At 32.5% G+C, this 15,811-nt stretch overlaps 1 long non-coding RNA gene across 1 annotated transcript; it reads right to left on the reverse strand.

The window, feature by feature from the left end:
• Nucleotides 1-3,102: 3,102 nt before the first annotated feature.
• Nucleotides 3,103-15,518, reverse strand: LOC132747702 (uncharacterized). The gene is made up of 2 exons (XR_009628152.1): nt 15,217-15,518; nt 3,103-6,311 (listed from the first exon to the last, which is right to left on the reverse strand). It is a non-coding gene; the product is annotated as an uncharacterized LOC132747702 (long non-coding RNA).
• Between the last annotated feature and the right edge of the window lie 293 nt (nt 15,519-15,811).

Consider the following 15,811-nt stretch of genomic DNA (forward strand, 5'->3'; position numbering starts at 1 on the left):
TTTATCACTAGGTCTAACATATTAATTGGAACTGGGAATAAGAAGTTTGTTTCATTGTTTATGCCCCCCACCTGCCAACATACACTCATCTTATTTCTTTACAAAACCAGGTTATAAACTGATAAAACAGCACACTTAACAATTTTGTTAAGAAAGAAAAAATTACTTTTATGTATAATATACTATGAAATTTTCATTACTGCAGAATTTGAAATCTAATTATGTCTTTAATATTGGCATTCAATTGTAGTCAAATACACGCACATGTAGTTATATGACCAACGAGACATATCTAAATTCAATAAACATAATTTATTAAAAAAAAAAATAAAATGAAAAAGATAATGACATGTCAATTTTACATCAGGTATTCATGCATGGCCATGAATAGATAAAGAATACACTTAACATAGAACATGATTTTCAAGTAATATGATACTACTGTTGCATTATATTTACAAATTTTTGTTAACAAAAGTTAAATTTTTTTTTATTACAATAGTCAAAGTAACTCGGACAATTACAAAACAAACATTTCAACTGCTTAAAACTGATGTGTTTTTACTCCAATAGATAATACAAGGTATATACAAATACATGTATGTATATAATTTAGTTCATAATTCCATGATCTATCCTATTATTTTCTATGCAATGTATCATTTCATCGATGGTTGTTGGAGCTTTGGTTAAAAAATAATAATACTAGAGCGGGTGTGGGTATAACCGAACACTTAAGGTGAAATAAGTAGTATTCGGTAATACACGCAGTAATCACGATTTTCAATTGACATTTGACGAATATGAGTTTTCCTTTACATTTACATGCAAGAAACACTTATCTACGCACATTATCTAAAGAGTTATGACATTTCATATATTAGACCTGACTGCTTCTATTACCGACTATATGCGTGTAATACCGAACACACATGCGTGTATTTCCGAACACTGCCAACTTTTTAAAAAAAACGTTGATCTTCACCTGAAATATAGATAAATTAAAAACAAATCATTTCACTATTGATGTAAGCATTAATGTTTCGCAAGTATTCACTATTGAACAATGTATTACCAGAGACATAGATAACATGTTATATTACGTGTTCAAATGTGTAAATATTAAATAATTTGAAGACAAATTAATTTTCATTCAATAACAGCTGACCATGTGATCTTAACAATATTTGTACTCAAAAGAGGTACTTGTCTGATACTCAGGTAATATGAAATCTACGTAAATCTGTATCTTTTAACTCCTCCCTAAGGTAGTGTTTGAACTCAGAAAACAATCTTTTAATCTTTTAACCTTTTCTGGGAAACAATCGATCGATCTCTCTCTCTCTCTCTCTCTCCCTTTCTCTTTTCCAAGCTGAATGGTTGTACGAAGAGTCAGTTCAGGGTTGCGGCGAAAGTAACCCTCCAGCCAAGATCTGCTAGGTTTGTTTTCACGAAAGCTGTTCAGGGACTTTCACCATAAAGTATTTTCAAGTTCAAGTGTGTGCAAGCTCTAGTCTTGTGCCTCCATAGCCGATAATTGAGACATGACGTGCATGACCAATTCTACAATACGTCTATCCTCAGACTTTAGTTAGAACTGGCCAACTTATGACCGGGACAGTATTGTGAGGGGTGGACTATGGAATCCCATCCTTTTTTGATGCTTGGTTTCAACTAACAGAGTTTAAACGATCTAATTCAGCTACATGGTCAAGCATTTTAATTCTGCTCAATTACGTTCTCGTTTTGCGTTTTTCTCCCTGCTCATTCATAAAAAGAAATTGTCTATGTCTGTCTGATCATTTTTTTCTTTCTCTAGAGCTATTTATTTGTTTATCTATTCATTTGTTATTCTATTTTTATATTTACTTATTCATTTATTTATCTTTCTATATATCTTTTTGATTGGTTGAATGAAAGCATTAATTAATTAATTAATTAATTAATTTATTTATTTATTTATTTATTTATTTATTTATTTATTTTAATCAATTGATTGATAATTGCTTAATTAATTTATTTTATTTATTTAGATGTATGAAATTATTTATTTTGTATTTAGATAAATTTATAACGCTATAATAATGATAACTGTGTTGTTTTAATCAGTGTAAGCATTGCGTTCGGTAATACACACATGACAAAATTTAACTGCTTGTAATTCCGAACATGCAAATAACTCAGTAAATAAATATCTAAGTGACATATTGAGTTATTTCCCATATCACAGTACATGTATTAGTTTCACAAATAACAAGAAACATGTGACTTATCAAAATCACGTGACCAGATAACCTTATGACGTCAAGTATCTAAAATTAGAATATTTGTAACGGAGTACATACTTGTCAAGCGTAGTAGTATTTTAGTCTTGGAAATCTTTGCTTTGTCAAGTATCACGTTGGCAATATTACAGATATGTCGGGAAAGGAAGTGACATCATGTTTCTGATGTCACTGCCTTATAAGAAGAACATTAAGAAGGTTATGGTGGAAAAAAAATTGTGTTCGGAAATACACGCACGTTCGGTAATACCCACACCCGCTCTATCATTATTTTAGACAACACAGAACACTGAAGATTATTTAGATCACCTTAAGGCCCGGCCCTTAAAATGTATTAATAGTTTGGAGTTTTGGAGAAGTGATATAGTTTGATGTCATATCTATGCAGTATTTATAATATATAACATGAAAAACGAATACATTGTATTTCTGGTCCTATTCATTACTGCAATATGTGTGTAAAGACTACCCTGGAGTAAAACTTGGAAACAATTTCACTTCAAAAATCAAAATGTTACAGTAATGCATTCAGCATTGAGATGACCTTACTCATATATACTAATTATAGATTCTATATTTAACAAGATATGTTTGTAAAACATGTATGCCCCTATCAGCAGCCAATTATTCATGTGATAAGGTAATTATGCATGACTTCTGACCCAGTGATCAAACAATTAATAAGGGTTATCAAGTATCTACTGGTCATGACCTTGACCTTTGACCCCTTGACCCAAAACTCAATAGGGGTCATCTGCTGGTCAAGACCAATCATCATACAAAGTTTGAAGTTCCTAGGCCTAAGCGTTTTTAGTTAATTGATCAGAAACCGTTTTTACTTACAAGGTCAATGTGACCTTGACCTTTGACCCCTTGACCCCAAAATCAATAGGGGTCATTTGCTGGTCATGACTAATCACCATGCCAAGTTTGAAGTTCCTAGGCCTAAGGGTTCTTTTATTATTGATCCGAAACCATTTTAACATACAAGGTCAATGTGACCTTGACCTTTGACCCCAAAATCAATAGGGGTCATCTACTGATCATGACCAATCACTATGCCAAGTTTGAAGTTCCTAGGCCGAAGCGTTCTTTAGTTATTGATCAGAAACCGTTTTTACTTACAAGGTCAATGTGACCTTGACCTTTGACCCCTTGATCCCAAAATCGAAAGGGGTAATCTGCTGGTCATGAAAAATCACCATACCAAGTTTGAAGTTCCTAGGCCTAAGCGTTCTTAAGTTATTGATCAGAAACCGTTTTTACTTACAAGGTCGATGTGACCTTGACCTTTGACCCCTTGACCCTAAAAACAAAAGGTCATCTGCTGGTCATGACCAATCACCATACCAAGTTTGAAGTTCCTAGGCCTAAGGGTTCTTAAGTTATTGATCGGAAAGCATTTTTACCTACAAGGTCAATGTGACCTTGCCCTTTGACCCCTTAACCCCAAAATCAGTAGGGGTCATCTGCTTGTCATGACCAATCACCATACCAAGTTTGAAGTTCCTAGGCCTAAGGGTTCTTTAGTTATTGATCGGAAACTGCTTTTACCCAAGAGGTCAATGTGACCTTGACCTTTGACCCCTTGACCCCAAAATCAATAGGGGTCATCTACTGATCATGACCAATCACCATACCAAGTTTGAAGTTCCTAGGCCTAAGGGTTCTTTCGTTATTGATCGGAAACCGTTTTTACCTACAAGGTCAATGTGACCTTGACCTTTGACCCCTTAACCCCAAAATCAATAGGGGTCATCTACTGATCATGACCAATCACCATATCAAGTTTGATTCCCTAGGCCTAAGGGTTCTTTCGTTATTGATAGGAAACCGTTTTTAATTACAAGGTCAATGTGACCTTGACCTTTGACCACTTAACCCCAAAATCAATAGGGGTCATCTGCTGGTCATAACCAATCACCATACCAAGTTTGAAGTTCCTAGGCCTAAGGGTTTTTTTGTTATTGATCGGAAACCGTTTTTACCCAAGAGGTCAATGTGACCTTGACCTTTGACCCCTTGACCCCAAAATCAATAGGGGTCATCTACTGATCATGACCATAACCATACCAAGTTTGAAGTTCCTAGGCCTTAAGGTTCTTTACTTATTGATCGGAAACCGTTTTTGCTTACAAGGTCAATGTGACCTTGACCTTTGACCCCAAAATCAATAGGGGTCATCTACTGATCATGACAAATCACCATACCAAGTTTGAAGTTCCTAGGCCTAAAGGTTCTTTAGTTATTGATCGGAAACCGTTTTTGCTTACAAGGTCAATGTGACCTTGACCTTTGACCCCTTGACCCCAAAATCAATAGGGGTCATCTACTTGTCATGACCAATCACCATACCAAGTTTGAAGTTCCTAGGCCTAAGGGTTCTTTAGTTATCACTCGGAAACCATTTGGTCTACGGACCGACGGACCGACAAGTGCAAAGCAATATACCCCCTTTTCTTCGAAATGGGGGCATAAATATAAAAGGTGCTATAGACAAATGATTTTCATCATGTTCATCATTTTATATGGTCAAATCTGTTAAAAGGGAGTGATGGCCCAATGGAATCTGCCTCTCAACCCAGGGATTGTGGGTTTGTGCCTTGCTGGAGTCACAACCATGTTTCCACTGGTACATGTAAGTACTGAGAAATGGACTCACAAGTGGTTCATATAAGTTAAAAGCTATCTTCACAATAAAGTTTACATAAATAATGCTATAAAACTAAAATTGTTAGTTATACCAGAGTGAACTATAGTCTTAAATTTCAAAATGCTTATCTCAAACTTTTATCTGATTGAACATGTGTAGTTTTCAACAATTACATGTACACACACTGACAGATAAAATGTCATAGACCATTGTAAAAATCTAATATAATGCATGTTTATGTATAAAATGTAGTAATGTGTCCATGAACTAGGTAGGTTAAATACAAACTTATTCTGCTTTCTTTAAAGTAAAACAGCATTTATTTCAAACGGTTGAGTATACTTAAATGATAAGGAAAAATCCAACATGAACATAAAAAGTGGTATTATGCATCAGAAAAATATCTTAATGCTGAACTTAACAGTTCAAAGTCTTTAACTGACTTATAACTCTTTTTATTACATGTTTTGCAGTAGATTACTGAATTATAACGGTTAATTATATTCTGATAATTTCACAGTAATGATTACCAAATATAATTTCACAGTAGCCGAACTATATTTGGCGTAAAAATAAAATATTTATCATTAATGAATGTTTTTTTTCAGCGGAAATGTAGTCAATCATAATAACAAATGTACGTGATAACTGTAGTTCGTAAATATTTACGAACGTTGTGCTGAAAAACATCTAAAATCTAAAAATAATCATGGAATTATATTTTGCTTCAACATTGTGACGTCATTATTTGATGACGTCATGAAGATAAGAGCATGACGTTACGCGGCAAAAATCAGTAAAATGGTGTAAAAATCGTTAAAAAATCATGAAATAAACAGAAAATTTGTTTGTTTTACATGTAAGATCAAATAATATTTCACTCGTGAACCCCAGCTATTATATTTTCACTCGTGGCTACGCCACTCGTGGAAAATATTGCATCTGGTGTTCACTCGGTGAAATATTTTTCGATCTTACACTGAAACAAACAAATATCCTCTATATAATGGGTGTTACATATAAACAGCTTAGTTACCTGTTTGAACTATGAATGCCAAGTAACATGCATAAATCTGATGTAGGAATAATTATATAAAAAAAATCTTACAAAAATTACAGAATAAAAATTTGTAGAAAATTGTTTCTGTACAATATTCGAATATATTAAAGAAATATCAGCATCATAACTTACCTGTATTTATTTTCCCCTCCATTATAATACAAGTCAACTTCCTATAATCCAGGTATATATATAATATATACCAATACACCAACTACACTAGGAATAGTATCTCATACACTTAAACTGTTATCTTTTTAAAATTCTGTCCTAAACTACTGTGACATGCACCTTATATATGGTAACCATTCACCTGAAATTGAAAAATTCTACATGATTATAAAATAAGCAAAGATCCGTAAGTCTACATATTGAATGACTAAAATGCAGTAAAAACTGAGAATTATCCTCTTCAATTCATTTTACTTATTACTGAAATTTAACAAAGTAATAAAGTGAATATTTATAGTGACATATTTCATAACTTTATATTCATTAAAGTATAAGTTATTCATAGGAACCAAACTGTTTTTGATATATATTAACTCACACACATGCACATACACAAAACACACGCAAAAACTTTAACAAGACATGTGATATAAGTTTTTTTAGATCTTGCACAAACAGTTAAAATTCAAAACTATGACAGCCAATTTTTTGTGTTTGTTTGTTTGGGTTTTACGTCACACCGACACAGCAGCCATTTGTGAATTCAGATACCAAAATAAATGGTAAATAAAATAAGGTTCACAAAATCTGTGGTAAATGTTATTGATACACATTACTAGCAAAATTAATTATGTAGTTGGGGGGTAAAAAAAATGCATGCTAATAAGAAACAGACTGTAATCAAGTATCTGGCAGGTGACGGAAACACATCCAATATTGTTTAATATATCAATTATTTTCTTACTGTAAGGAAAAAAAATCATTTATAGTACATGTACATTGTATATTGTAGTGTCAACATTAACTTCTTTTTTTATTGTTTTGTTTACTGCAACAATTCAAGAATCAATTAAGCAAATCAGCTTATAACAAATGAGTACTGATGTTTTTGTTTTTTTAAAAAAATCATCACTTTCAATCTAATTTATAAAGAAAAGATTCTAAATAAAACCATGCTTTATGATCTGACAGTCACCAATGGCTCACATTCCTGTGATCTTTCAAACCGACAATCACCAGCTTGCTTTTAATAATTGTTTTAAGTGAATCTGTTTTTTTTTAACCAATGGGTAGTCAGAATTGTGCATTTTAAGATGTTATAGGTGAACAAAAATGGTGGCATAATTAACCATGAAACACAATATAATTACAAAATCTAATGTGCCACAGAAAGTGAATTTGAAGATGTGTTTTAATATTCTATACTGATCATATTGCCAAATGACCAAATTACCTCTAAACCAGTCTGTAAGTAGAGGTTATCAAGATACACAGACAGTAACAAACATATGACATCAGAAGGCTTTGGATGAAAGCCTTTTCAGTCAAGGATGCTATTTTTCCGGTGACAGTAACCTTGGAATTTGACCTTGTGACTTTAAGTGGGTCTGAGAGGTAGAGGTCATCATGGTGCAATGTGAAGTCATAATGCTTAAAGATCCTGTATGTTTTGTGATTGATATTTTTACTGAATGAATACCACACTAGCAAAAAATTATATATGTACATATTTATGCAAATAAAACAATTTTCAAACATCGAAGAATATGTAAAATGTGTACTGCAAATATTTGTGCACATTATATTTAATCAATAAATTACAGGCATTCATTTCTTATTGGAAAATTTGACTTAGAATTTATAGAAAATATATTTCTAATTACCTCCCTTTATTTACATGAAATGTTAAATTGGGTAATATCTTTATAAATAATGCTTATTGGAACTTACAATATTGACAAATCTTAATTTGAGCATCATATTTATGAAATAAAACCATGAAAAAATTGTGTTACAGGATCTTTAAGATTGAAAATAAATAAGTATGGTTCTCTTATTGTCAAAGTAAATATTTGTGATTTAGGTTTATTTGTTTGTTTCATTTTACGCCTTTTCCAAACAGTATTTCAGTCATATAGGCGGGTAGTTTCCTAACCATCGTTCCTGGAGAGTTACACCAGTACTAGACGTAACCTTCCTCCGTGCTAAACTACCAAAGCATCTCCTGGGGATCAAACCCACGCCAGAGAGGTTAAACTGGATTAGAAGTCATCGACTCTAACCCCTCGACCACAAAGGCGGTTCAACATAATTGTTCATTGCAATCTTGGACCATAATGGGTTTGATTTAAATAATTCTTGTAAATGCATCAATAAACAATGTTAGACATACCAAATACAAATTCAATTAAATACTTCATGCAAAGGCTTTTTAGTTAAAATTTTATAGCAAAGTGAGAAACGTTTCATAAGAAGGAAGTCAATACATCTAAAATAAAATAAATCTTAAGCAAAACAGTTTGAAGTTAAACGATGTGAATGTTTACAATTTAAAGATGCTTTTCATAAATTTATGTGTGGTTACAATGTTTTATTCTCTATTTTAAGATCTTATATTCATGAGGGAATATACATGTTGTAACTTAACAGGATATTGTCTTAAACTATTATTAAAGCTTGATATACTGCAAATAAGATATACATAATTTATAATATGCATATATTGATATCTTTTTTAGATAACTAGTTTGTCTATGAACCTTTGCTCAATTTAGATTATCATTTATATATTTCTTAGTATAATAAATTGATATACATGAACATGCACTTGATTGCATTTAAATGTATCATATATTGTGTCTTTTCTGTGGCAGGGTTTGTAAATAACTTGAAGAAATTATCAAATCCAATAATATCTAAAATATGAACTTTGGTAAGACAAACAACTCTGTGATTAGGAACATATTTTTTGCTATTCTACTGACCATAATTAAAATTACTAAGTATATTCTACATGTACATGTTTACCTGTTTATGCTTAAAATTGTTGTTCTGCCACTGTATTTTCAAGGTCAGTAAATAACCTCATAATCATAAAACACAAATGTCACAATGCTGACTTGTTGACTTATAACAGAATTTATGAGCTTTTCAATTTCCTATGTTTGATTATAGTGAACAACATTGTGTGTTATAGTTGTGTGTGTTTGTTGGTTTGTTTTTGTTGTTTATTTTTTTGCTGATACAGCAATATTTTAAGAGCTGAACTGACTGAAGAACCCCTACCATACCCTGTCTCTATTGCAAAACCTAAATTACTTATAAAATGAACAGTAACAGTAGCAGTGAATTAAAATAACCATACCACACAAAAATACAAACTGGATATCATATGCAACTCAATATGCACAATTTTCATTAGTTATACATCTAGATCCTGTACTGTAATGTGGTATTCATGATAAAGAAACTAATTTATTGCTCTCTTTTCGCATAAAATAAGAAAAAGCTATGAGCCCAATGAAAAACACATGACATGTATCTCTAAAATAATTTATCATATATATCTCACAGATATACAGGATATAAATATTTCATCCATGACACTTACTATGTGTTTTATGATCTTTGCAACTTTAATTGGTCCAAATTTCTTCCCATATATGTAAGATTTATGGTGAAATGATGAAATATTTCTTAATTTTATTTCACTTTACCTGTTCACTTACCAGTAAATAACAAATGTAATTACTTGGGAAGTATGTTAGAGACTCAAAATAAGCTTCTCTGTAGATTGGACAAACATGAAGGATATAGAGAATATTGCTTGCTAATCACTTGGCCCTGTGTTCACAAAGATTTAAGATCAGGATCAAATTTAAATACTCAAATACCGTAATCTCCATGTTTATCCTCATAGATTAAACACAGGCACGAGTATTGGACCTGGGAAGAAAAAATATGACCAGAATGATAAAAAAAACAGGGTTCATCTTAAATGTGTCAAAACCCTTAGGAAAAGGAAAGGCATTTAACTTGTAGTTATATTGCAGTTATTTAGCAGTTTTTTCAAATAAATGCCTTTTTTACAATTTTTTGCCCTTCATCTTAATTTGTAGGATTCCATTTAAACAGCAGTTCTTAAACAAGAGCTGTCCGTAAGACAGCGCGCTCGACTTTTTTATTGCTTGCCAATAAAAAAAGTTTTTGCAGTAAAAGGCAATACAAGAATCTCTGTATTTTTAAAGTGAACAATGGCCATGAGCATTAAGATATTTAGTGAAGAATTATTTTACTGAATTGTGTGATACCCTTGAACACTGCAGCAAAGTTTGAAATGTTTAAGTCAAAAGAGGGCTGGTAAGAAAGAAAAAAAAACTAGTTGTTTGATACCCTTGAATATTACAGCAATGTTTATATGACATAATTTATGGTAAAGTGAACAAGTGGATAGGAATGAATTTTTTTAGATTTTTTAAGTTTTTTAGTGCTTGCCTATAATACAAAACATTGACAGTTAAGGGCCATAATTCAAATAAAATCTTTGACAGAATTACCTTCTCCTGGACATGTTTGGGAATCATGATTGTAAACAAGTATTCCAACTTTCAAATTAATATCTCAAACAGTTCAGTCAAAAAGTGGACTGGTACTAAAAACTTAACCAAGATTCTAAGTCGATAAAAGGCCTTAATTTTTAAAACAAATCCTTGACAGAGTTACCTTCTCTTGCGTACAGATGGGGGTAATGATGTGAAATAGCATTAAAAGTTTCAAAGCAATATCTCAAAGGGTTAAGGCAATAAGTGGATTTTACCCATATTCAATGTATTTTCTAAGTCAAAAAAGGGGCATAATTCTGTCAAAAACCTTGACAGAGTTATGTCCTCTTGTCTGTTGATGAAGGTCGTGATGGTAAACAAGTATGGTCAGTTTCAAAGCAATACCTCCAATGGTTTTGAAATAAAGTGAGGTGGTACAAAAAACTTAACCAAGCTCAATACACTTTCTAAGTCAAAAAAGGGCCATAATTCTGTCAAAAACCTTGACAGAGTTATGTACTCTTGTCTGTAGATGGAGGTTATGATGGTGAACAAGTATGGTAAGTTTCAAAGCCATACTTGTAATACTTCTGAAATAAAGTGGGGTGGTACGAAAAACTTAACCAAGGTGTGACGCCAACGCCGACGCCGACGCCGACGCCGGGGCGAGTAGGATAGCTCCCCTTTTCATAGAAAAGTCGAGCTAAAAACTGGTAAAAACTTGTTGTTAAAAAACTTGTGTCCAGCATTTTTTACCAGTTTTTCAACATTTAAAAATAAATGGTGATGTTAAACAATACTTACATTACCATTTTTTACAAGTTATTTTCTTGAACCATTTTTTTAAGCTAAAAGATTGTGACAGAAGCTGCAGTTTTTACAAGTTTTATTTAAATGCTTTTAGGAAAATATAATTCATGCACACTAATATTCACTTAATACCTTGTAGTGCATCATAGCAATATTGTATGTGTACAACTTGTATATATAATAAGCATATTATAACTATCAAAAGTACATCAAAAGTACATGTACATGTAAGGTACATCACATAACTAATATCATACCATGTTATCAGACTAATCCACTGTCATTTCTAATTATATTTAGACATTTACTTAAACAAAGTGGTCTAATAATAATCATTAATTGTAAGTTTGTTTCTTAATTCAGCAATATCCTAACTTGATAACAAGCTTAGGTCTACATTGTACTTGAAGAGTATGCTTGCGTGCAGAAAGACCAAAGGGTTGGGACTGATCACTCCTGCGAATTGTGGTCAAAATCCCAAAAAAAAAAAAAGTGAAATATGAGCCCCTTTAACCCTTTACCTCATATATACGCGAAACAATGCACTTTCGACCCCCCCCCCTTTTTTTAGGCCTGAAATAGTGAAAAAATGTCCTATTTGGGCCCCAAACACATGTTTCCGTTTGAGAAATGTTGCTAAAAAAAGTGAGCACTTTTTCGGCGCCGTCCCCGGGCATCTAAAAGATACATCAGGGGGTTGCCAGAAGGAGGATGTGCCCCCTTCTGTTTGGGGGGTTTGGAGGGGGGCGGAGTCCCCCTCATCGCCAAGAGAATTTTGGACTTGTGAGAGGCTTAAAATGACCCCAGGTTGATCATAAGGTAACGTGTAACCAACGCTGAAAAGCCTTTGACTCTATCTCAATCCCTTGAGAACTTGCAGCACTTTGAAATAAATTTTGATGGAAAAATTGAGACCAAAATAGTGATTTTTGGCAATTTTGAGATGTCCCCTCGTTGCCATGGTAACAGGAAATTTAAGACTGAGCATGTCGTTACAAAGGCAATGGTCAAGTCAACATTTGTGCCAAGTTTGATTAGTATTGAAGCATTTTTCATAGTTTCATAGCAGTTTGAACTTGTAAGAGGAGGCTTTTCAGTGAAAATGGCCATTTTTCACAATATGCTCATTGGGGAAAGGGTTAAATATATACTATATCTTAACTTATAAAAAAAGTTTTATATAACAATGAAAATAAAATCAGGATCATTTGAAGATTGTGGTGCTGAATGTGAAAACTATTCATAGAGGTAGCAAAAGGTAAAATTTGTATTTTGACACACATTCAAAATCATTATTACTGTACAAATTGCGAAAATTCAAAAGATTGTTCAGCTATATGGCCAATGTGTAACATATTGGACACTCCAAATGGACACTAAATAAAAAAATCTTTGGAGACATTAAACTAGAAATGTGTCCATAGGACACAGGTGCCCCCACACTCCACCGATTTGTCAATCTTATGTCTCTAGGTCAAATTTTTTTTTTGCCTACATGTGCCCAAGTTGAAAACTAAAAATCTTTTATTAAGTAAAGGGCAAATACTACAAATACTGAATAAATCCACAAGAAAACCCCAAGGTGCATAAGTACACATGCTGAACAACATTCTTGTAAAGGTTTCATGACTCTAGGTCAAATACTTTTTTAGTTACTTGCGACACAAGTTGAAAATTGGAAATTTTTACTAATTCAAGGGCAATTACTCTAAAAATACTAAGTATATCCACACAAAAATACCCAGGTGCATAGCTACACATGCTGATCAACATTCCTGTAAGGTTTCATGACTCTAGTTCAAATACTTTTTGAGCAACGTGGGACACAAGTTGAAAATTGCAAATTTTTACTAAGTCAAGGGCAATAACTCTAAAAATACTAAAAATATCCACATGAAAAAAACCCAGGTGCACAACTACACATGCTGAGCAACATTCTTGTAAGGTTTCATGATTCTAGGTCAAAATTCTTTTTTAATGATGTGTGACACAAGTTGAAAATTGGAAATTTTTACTAATTCAAGGGCAATAACTCTAAAAATACTAAATATATCCACACAAAAATACCCAGGTGCACAACTTTACATGCTGAGCAACATTCCAGTAAGTTTTCATGACTCTAGGTCAAATAGTTTTTGAGTTATGTGCGACAGTCACACAAGTTGAAAATTGCAAATTTTTACTAAGTCAAGGGCAATAACTCTAAAAATACTAAATATATCCACATGAAAATACCCAGGTGCACAACTTCACATGCTGAGCAACATTCTTGTAAGGTTTCATGACTCTAGGTCAAACACTTTTTTTAGTGACATGCGACACAAGTTGAAAATTGGAAATTTTTACTAAGTCAAGGGCAATAACTCTAAAAATACTAAAAATATCCACATGAAAAAAACCCAGGTGCACAACTACACATGCTGAGCAACATTCTTGTAAGGTTTCATGACTCTAGGTCAAAATTCTTTTTTAATGATGTGTGACACAAGTTGAAAATTGGAAATTTTTACTAATTCAAGGGCAATAACTCTAAAAATACTAAATATATCCACACAAAAATACCCAGGTGCACAACTTTACATGCTCAGCAACATTCCAGTAAGTTTTCATGACTCTAGGTCAAATAGTTATTGAGTTATGTGCGACAGTCACACAAGTTGAAAATTGCAAATTTTTACTAAGTCAGGGGCAATAACTCTAAAAATACTAAAAATATCCACATGAAAATACCCAGGTGCACAACCTTACATGCTGATCAACATTCCTGTAAGGTTTCATGACTCTACGTCAATTACTTTTTGAGTTACGTGGGACACAAAAAGAGAACAAACGGATGGACGGACGGACGGAGGGAGAAGGTTAAAATTTAAATGGCTCCCCCCCCCCCTATAATGGGGGCACATAAATATAGCATTTTCGAGGGTTAATGGGCCTTAAAACTTGACAACAGGGTACATGTATATCTGGAGAAAATTTCACCAAAATGATAAACCTTTGCCAATAATATAGAGCTAGGTCTTGCAAACAAATTTACAAAATATTTAGGCTGTAAATATTACATTTGAGCAGTGATTTTTTTACAAACTCATCAGTATGGGTCCTTAGTACTCGCTGGGCTATAAATCTATGAGTCCCAAAATTTAGCAGAAAAATCCAAGTTACAGGGCTTAATATTGCTTTAGTGATATGAAAGGTATATTAACAATGGAATGAAGAAAAAAATGAATTTGATTTCTATATTAATTACAATGCTTCTGATACTGAAATTATTCAAAACTGTCAAATAAATTTAATATGTTTATTTCCATTAATTTAGTTTGATATTAATCAAAAATTCATTTTCCTTAATATTTTTAAGCTTACCTATAGTATAGCACATTATTATATCTTAGCTGGACCTAGAATATGATTGACATAAGTTGAACACTATTTGGTATTAATTTTAATACCAAATTTCTGTCAGACAGGACTCCCTACTTAGAAAAAGTATGCATCCAAAAGATGCACATTATTTGAAACTTTGCATCCATAGCAAATTCATTGAGTTCTGGACTCAGGATGCAAAGGTAAAAAAATCACTGTTTGAGTTGTAATAGGTTTTCTAAATAAATGTACATGTATACAGTTTACTATACTTCTGTGAGATATGAAATAACATTCAAAACGTTCTGTTCACCAAAATTAGGTCAAACTCTAACGCGATTTGTATTCGAATAATAGCCCATGCTCAAATTTTCTTCATTTTAAGTTAGCTCAATAATAAATGTAAGTTTAACATTCGGAAAGAAAATAAACAGGAGCGCGTGACACGTTTAAAAATTATAACTAAAATCATCATTATTTAATACACAACTGAAATTGTGTAAAATATATGTTAAATAATTGTTCTAAATGTATAAAAGCTTTAATTGTTACCTCTCACTCGCTGTTTGTAAACAAAGGTCAAGTACTCTTTTATTTGGAGGTACTTTACGACGGCCTTGACATTTTGCGGGAAAAATAATAATACAGCGTGTAGACCCCTAAATTTACTTTACGATTAAAAGGCCAAAACATACCTTAAATTCTTATATTGAGATTTTACTATGTGAAAAATGGAGGTATTATTACAGTCATGGCGGCGTTCCCATTGCCGTTGCCATCCAAAAACGTTAACCTTGATCATAACGACTAAACTTGACCTTCATATATAAATGGCCTTGACTTTCAAGGTCAATGTCTAAATTTTGCTTGTTATTTTACTATAAGTGGCTGTATTAATTTATTTTTGAATGGATTGTTTTGAAAAGTTAAATACAACAATCTTTTAGCTTTTAGGATAGACCAGACTGACCTTCACTCATAAATTACATTGACTTTGAAGGTCAAATTAGATCTACTAAAATTTTCAAATTTTTGCTGTAACTGGCTGTAATATATAACTTTGTTATAAATGAATGGATTTACTTCATATTTAGACACAGCATTTTTGTTAGGATTTAACCTTCATGTATATCAAACTCAAATTGGC

The sequence above is a fragment of the Ruditapes philippinarum genome, unplaced genomic scaffold, assembly GCF_026571515.1.
Source record: "Ruditapes philippinarum isolate M1 unplaced genomic scaffold, ASM2657151v2 ctg245_1_1_1_1, whole genome shotgun sequence".
NCBI classification, from domain to species: Eukaryota; Metazoa; Mollusca; class Bivalvia; order Venerida; family Veneridae; genus Ruditapes; species Ruditapes philippinarum.